The sequence below is a fragment of the Xenopus laevis genome, chromosome 6L, assembly GCF_017654675.1.
Source record: "Xenopus laevis strain J_2021 chromosome 6L, Xenopus_laevis_v10.1, whole genome shotgun sequence".
NCBI classification, from domain to species: domain Eukaryota; kingdom Metazoa; phylum Chordata; class Amphibia; order Anura; family Pipidae; genus Xenopus; species Xenopus laevis.
In genome coordinates this window covers 148654925-148662180 of record NC_054381.1, presented here as the reverse complement: position 1 = coordinate 148662180, position 7256 = coordinate 148654925, and positions in this window count along the sequence as shown.

The window sequence follows — 7256 nt, the reverse complement described above, 5'->3', positions numbered from 1 at the left end:
TAATGGGGCAAATTTACTATGATTCGTAGTTGCGCCAGGCGTAACTTCGCCGCACTTAGCCGCACTTCACCACACTTCGCCAGGCGTAGTTTCGCCAGCGCTTCGCAAATTCACTAAAATCCAAAGTTGCACTCAGGGGTAGCGTAAGGTTGCGAAGTTGCGCTAGCGTTGATTCGCTAAGTAAAGCGAAGTTACGCTAGCGAATGCTAATTTGCATACGGCGCGAAATTCAAATTTCAATGGAGGAATACGTATCAGCACTACAAATTGCTAGAAAACCTTCAAATCATCAAATAAAATGTTTATTTTGCCCTACACATGTGCCCACTGTATAGTTAAGTTGCCATGAGTTAGGAAATATAGGGGGGAAGGAGGGGAGCCCCAAAAAAATTTTCGATCTTTTTCAGCCTATCACCCATAATGTAGAAAACACGGCAGAGTTTTTTGGGACTTAGAAAAATTTTTGACTTTTTTTGAAACAATCCCTATCTACTCTATTGCGCTTCGCCAGGTCTGAGGTGGCGAAGGAAGTCGAGCGTAAAAGGTAGCGTTCAGTACACTGCGCGCGTTAGTGAATTTGCGTAGTTACGTCGCTAGCGAAACTTCGCCAGGCGTAAGGGTGCGAAGTAACACTAGCGAAACTACGAAGTAACGCTAGCATTCGGCGCTTCGTGAATTTGAGCCAATATGTGGAAGACACTGGGAAACTGGGATTTTGCAGTACATTCAGGGCTGGATTTACATAGTGGGTGCCCCTAGGCCCACTGCCGTTCGTCACCCCTGTCCACCCCCTTTTTTTCTGCAAATTTTCCTCATCAATGGGGATTGGGGCATGGGAAATTTAAAAAATGATTGTATCTCCAGAGCATCCCCAGTGTTTTTGAACCAATGTGGGTGTGGTTGGGCAGCATGCTGCCCCCCTAAAATCCTGCCGCCCTATGCCCGGGCCTAGGTGGCCTTTCCACAAATCCGGGCCTGAGTACATTTCCTTTCTCAAGGTACCTCTCCTTGGAAAAGGCCGAGGCTTCCATCTAAAAGGAACAAACATAAGACTTTCTCTCACACAGGGGCAACAAACTTGTAATTCTATCAGAATCCACCTCTTGGTGCTTTACTCACTGGGAAGTTGATAGGGTCTAGCTCACTGGAGTTCAGGGGCATCTGTACCTCCTTGATGTCTAGCAGTTTGGCAGGCAACAGAATGGCCTCTCTCTGTGCAGCTGGACCTCCAGGCCTCAAGTTTAACCAATGCAGCTTTCTCCCATCTCCCTGCTCTCTTAGACATCTCTCTCTTTGCGATTTGCAGCAGGGGATCCTTTTAGACTGGTTGCCCACCCTGTAGCTTGAGTGCCAAAATGCAGGTTTCTATTCAATCTTCCTCCTTTCCAGTATGTACCATAAGGCTTCCAGCATGCTTCCTACCCAATGAAACTTGGTATAATGGTACTTGGAGCTGCCCAACATCTATTTCCCACCCAGGCCAGGAGAAAATATATAAATCCAAAATGGTGCACACAGTGAACTAAATGCAAATGCTTTGTAGCCAAGGAAGCTTTCAACTTTAACTAACAGAACTAGGGATGCACCGAATCAACTATTTTGGATTCAAAACCCTTGAATCCTTTGCAAAAGATTCGGTTGAATACCGAACCGAATATGCATATGCAAATTAGGGATGGGAAGGGGGAAACATTTTTTACTTCCTTATTTTGTGACAAAAAGTCACACAATTTCCCTCCCATAATTTGCATATGCAAATTGGGATTCGGTTCAGCCGGGCAGAAGGATTCGGCTGAATCCGAAACCTGCTGAAAAAGGCTGAATCCTGGCCAAATCCCGAACTGAATCCTGGATTCCTGCATCCCTAAACAGAACACATTTCACCATTGTAGTAAATGTATATTTGTGGCTGGGTGTGCAAATGTGTATTTCAAAGGTGCTGTTTAGGCTAAAATATCACTGCCTCCCTCCTACCTGACACAGCAAGGCTGGCTAATTCAGCACTGAGAAGCAGTTGGCTACTACTAGCTGCCTGGCTCAATGCTAGACTTCTGGGTTAATCTTCCCTGTGCAACTGGCAAAATACTAAGAACTACAGTCATTTCCTTCTGCCAACTCCAAAGAACAAAATAATCTGTGTGGCTGCCAGCACTCGTATACAGTCAGGCAGTAGCAGCCAGGAAAATATACAGGGTCATGATTGGATAACCCTGTATGAATATATAATAAGCCAGTGCAGCTGGCTCTGGGCTGGATGGAAGTAGAGAGCAACATGCCTGATATTGCTTTTAAAAAAATTAAAAAAACAATAATGAAAAATATTTTTTCAGGCAAAAGATAGTAAATATTTTTTAAAAATTAATAATTTGTAACAATTTTATTACTATATATTTGAAATATTTAATATTAGCAGATGTACAATAGATGGATGTATACATACAGGTTCCATACAAGAAACAATACAGGAAAAAAGGGCCCTGCTCTACAACATAAAAGGAAAATAAGTACTGTATAACAGGCATGGTTTGGGAATATTATTTATGTATATGAAGTTTTTTTTTGGCTAATATGTTTATGACCTGTTTCAGGGAGTTTGTGCTTCTACTTTCTGCGGTGGCCCTTCTTCCTGTGGTCAATGTTAAGCTTTAAAAATATCTGTCTGGTCAATTAAGCTTCTGACTGTATTACCCAGTAAGCACCTTCAAACAGTGGAGTTATCCCAACACGGAGACATCTTGATCTATAATTTACCCCACACAGAAGGTGGGAAGTGAAACATTTGAAAATGGAAATGCTTGTTTTATTGGAATCTCATTCATGGATATACTACACACACTATCGAATGCATCCATCTAACACTGGTGGTTTAATGAGATGTGAGGCCACTAGGTTATACTTTCCACAGGTCCCCCTACGCTGCTCCCACTCCCAAAAGTTTAGAAATATACAACATTTAACCAGGGCCACGGGTGCACCTGGAGGTCTAGCTTTTCAATTGTTATTTTTGTTTTATTTTCTGATGGCCATCATATCTGAGTAGCACCTATTCACTTAAGCATCGAGCATCCTACATTAAATACAGGTATAGGATCCGTTATCCGGAAACCCGTTATCCAGAAAGCCCCAAAATTACGGGAAGGCCATCAAATAATTCTAACTTTCAAAAAGAATTTCCTTGATCCAAATTAAGATATCCTACTGGGTTTGTTGACCTTTGAGATAACTTTTAGTATGATGTAGAGATTGATATTCTAAGACAATTTGCAATTGGTTTTCATTTTTTATTACCGTATATACTCGAGTATAAGCCGAGTTTATCAGCATCCAAAATGCGCTGAAAAAGTCTACCTGGCTTATACTCTGGTCAGCAGGCAGTAGCTGAGATTGCAGTCACTTTTAATCATTCCTATACCAACAGTTCACTTGGGGAGAGACTGCAATATCCCACAATGCCCTCTGTTGGTTATATGAAAGAACAGTGCGCCCTCTGTTGGTTATATGAAAGAATAACAGTGCGCCCTCTGTTGGTTATATGAAAGAATAACAGTGACTGCAATATCACACAGCACCCTCTGTTGGTTATATGAAAGAATAACAGTGCGCCCTCTGTTGCTTATATGAAAGAATAACAGTGACTGCAAAATCACACAGTGCCATCTGTTGGTTATATGAAAGAATAACAGTGACTGCAATATCACACAGCGCCCTCTGTTGGTTATATGAAAGAATAACAGTGCGCCCTCTGTTGGTTATATGAAAGAATAACAGTGACTGCAATATCACACAGCACCCTCTGTTGGTTATATGAAAGAATAACAGTGCGCCCTCTGTTGGTTATATGAAAGAATAACAGTGACTGCAATATCACACAGCACCCTCTGTTGGTTATATGAAAGAATAACAGTGACTGCAAAATCACACAGTGCCATCTGTTGGTTATATGAAAGAATAACAGTGACTGCAATATCACACAGCACCCTCTGTTGGTTATATGAAAGAATAACAGTGACTGCAATATCACACAGCGCCCTCTGTTGGTTATATGAAAGAATAACAGTGACTGCAATATCACACAGCGCCCTCTGTTGGTTATATGAAGGAATAACAGTGACTGCAATATCACACAGCGCCCTCTGTTGGTTATATGAAAGAATAACAGTGACTGCAATATCACACAGCGCCCTCTGTTGGTTATATGAAGGAATAACAGTGACTGCAATATCACACAGCGCCCTCTGTTGGTTATATGAAAGAATAACAGTGACTGCAATATCACACAGCACCCTCTGTTGGTTATATGAAAGAATAACCGTGCGCCCTCTGTTGGTTATATGAAAGAATAACAGTGACTGCAATAGCACACAGCGCCATCTGTTGGTTGTATCAAAGAATAACAGTGACTGCAATATCACACAGCGCCCTCTTTGGTTGTATGAAAGAATAACAGTGACTGCAATATCACACAGCGCCCTCTGTTGGTTATATGAAGGATTAACAGTTATGACAATATTACACAGCGCCCTCTGTTGGTTATACGAAAGATTAACAGTGATGGCAATATCACACAGCACCCTCTGCACATGGTAGTGGGACAGTGGGACAATGCACACAGTAATCCGTTTGGCAATTCTCTGTCACCATCAACTTTGCAAAGAAGTCCGGTTGATCGCTGGGGGGGCGTTTTGGCAGAATGTGCGCTGCTGGGAGAAAGGGCTGTAGTTGTGTCTAGGCTTATACTAGAGTCAATAAGTTTTCCCAGTTTTCGTAGGTAAAATTAGGTACCTCGGCTTATACTCGGGTCGGCTTATACTCGAGTATATATGGTAATTAAGGTTTTTGAGTTATTTAGCTTTTTATTCAGCAGCTCTTCAATTTGCATGTTAACTAATCTGGTATCTGGGGTCCAAATTACCCTAGAAACCATGCATTGATTTGAATAAGAGACTGGAATATGAATAGGAGAGGACTGATTCGAAGGATGAATAATAAAAATGAGCAATAACAATACATTTGTAGCCTTACAGAGCATTTGCTTTGTAAAGGGGTCATTGACGCCCATAAAAAAGCTGCAAAGAGTCAGAATACCTGTACCTGTACCCGATGGCCCTTAAATAAGAATAAAGAGATACAAAAGAGAAGGATTATTTTTTCTGTAAAAGGGAAAATGTAGAATAAATAAAATATTTACAACCTCGGAGTAAAGTGGTCAGACAAGAGAGGTCAACAAGACTTGAGAGGAGAAATGCAGATCCAATCAGTTGCCCAAAATCACCTTGGAGGAAGGAGATATAAAGTTGAATTGACTCCCCCTCCCCAACAAGACTGATCCAGTTACAACAACATGTTTTAACCGATTTCATTTGCTGGTAAATAATTGGATTTTCTTAAAAAGTGTCGTGTTCAATCAACGTCCCTTTAGTTGCCCACGGGTCCACAGCAACTGCTCAAACAGATGGTAAGATAGATGGGGGCCTAAGATTGCCAAGTCTATTCTAGTTTCAGTTTCACTAAACAGTATTTATTTATCCTAACTTGTTTCATGCGTTTTTATGCACAGTGTGAAGCGGTTTTTGTTAGCAGCTAATTAATTGGCTTTTCTTAGCAGGTATCTTTACTGAAGTGTGATTTCACTGGATTTATCAAGTTAAAGGCAATAAAGTGGAAAGTATTGTGTTTTCAATTTTCATCTCGTTTCAATTAAGCGGGATACTATGAAGACCTTCTGTCCTCAACGGAATATGTCTGTCTTGAGTAAAATCTGACAGTTTTCTGCTGATAGGAGCACCGGCCCGGGGTTTCACTTGGGGGTGCCTAACATTTAGCAGCCCCAAGTGAAAGAACACTTTCCTTCTACTTTAATAAAACAAAACCCTACCCCCCTACCCTACATAGAACCCCCTTTCCCCCCAGACTAGCTGCCCCCCAGGCAAATGCCCCTAACTCTTTACTTACCCCTTCGTGCAGATTCTGTCCAATGGAGTTCACAGGCGCCATCTCCTTCTCTCTTCGGAATGAGACAGGCGAATCGGTGCATGTGCAATTTTCATGACAACTGCGCATGCCCCAAAACGAAAAAAAAAATTGCCGAATCGCCAGTCTCATTCCGAAGATTACCGAAGCGGCTGAAGATGGCGTCCGTGAACTCCACTGGACAGAATCTTTACAAAGGGGTAAGTAAAGAGTTAGGAGCACTTGCCCGGGGGGCAGCTAGGCTGGGGGGGGGGTCTGTGTAGGGTAGGGGGTGGTTTTTTTTATTAAGGGTTTGTGTCTCCTTTAAGAGTGAAAACATAGTCTGCTCGAGTGAAATCCTTCCACTCCACTACTAATTTTTATGGGTTATTGGGGGGCATATTTATCAATGGGTGAGAGTGAGTGATGGAATATTATAGAGAGTGGTGGAATTTCACTCTGGTGGACTATGGTTCCAGAATTCTCATATAAGCAGGGTCCAAGGTCACAAAAATCCCATTAGAACACAAGGGTACACTCCCATCTTAAAGACACGTTACATAATATTTCATCTCCAACAAACTGGATTGCTATAGCATTTAGTCTTTTCCCCTCGAACTGCACATGGTTCAAGAACCCTGCATCATGGATATGGCGGATGGAGAGAGAAAAAGTTCAAGAAGGGGCAATGGTAATGGATGATCTGACTTAACCTACTGCAGGTTGTTCTCCAAACATCGTTTGCAAATGCATACAGGGTCAAAGAGAAATTTGTGCCAAAATGTTTCACACCTGGGATCATCTACATTAGAGGAAAGGTGATTTCATCATCAGCATAGCAAGACTTTTGCACAAACCCTGCAGTTAACCCTATGGCTGATATTAAGGTAGGGAGATTGTCAGAACGAGTCTCCAAAGGACTAATTATTGATTCAGAAACAATCAATTGATGGGGGGTCACGTGCAGTGGAATTTTAAACACTTTACACACCTGGAACCACATGCCTGTAGGAAGCTATTCATTCTTTATAACTGAAACTGGATGGATGGCGTGTGCTTGTGTAGGCCATCAAGGCATTTCCAGCTAACCAGACCTTTTGGGGATTATTTATTAAAATCAGAATATATCTAATATTTTATTTTAAAAAAACCACAACCAAACTACCATGCTTGATTTGAACTAATTTGTAAATAAAATAACTTGAATTAATCGTATCACAGAAAAACTCAATAAAATCCAGAGACAAAACCTATCCCTCTAATTTTTCGGGATTTTTTTCCCAAATCGCTCAATTTTTCAAGTTTTT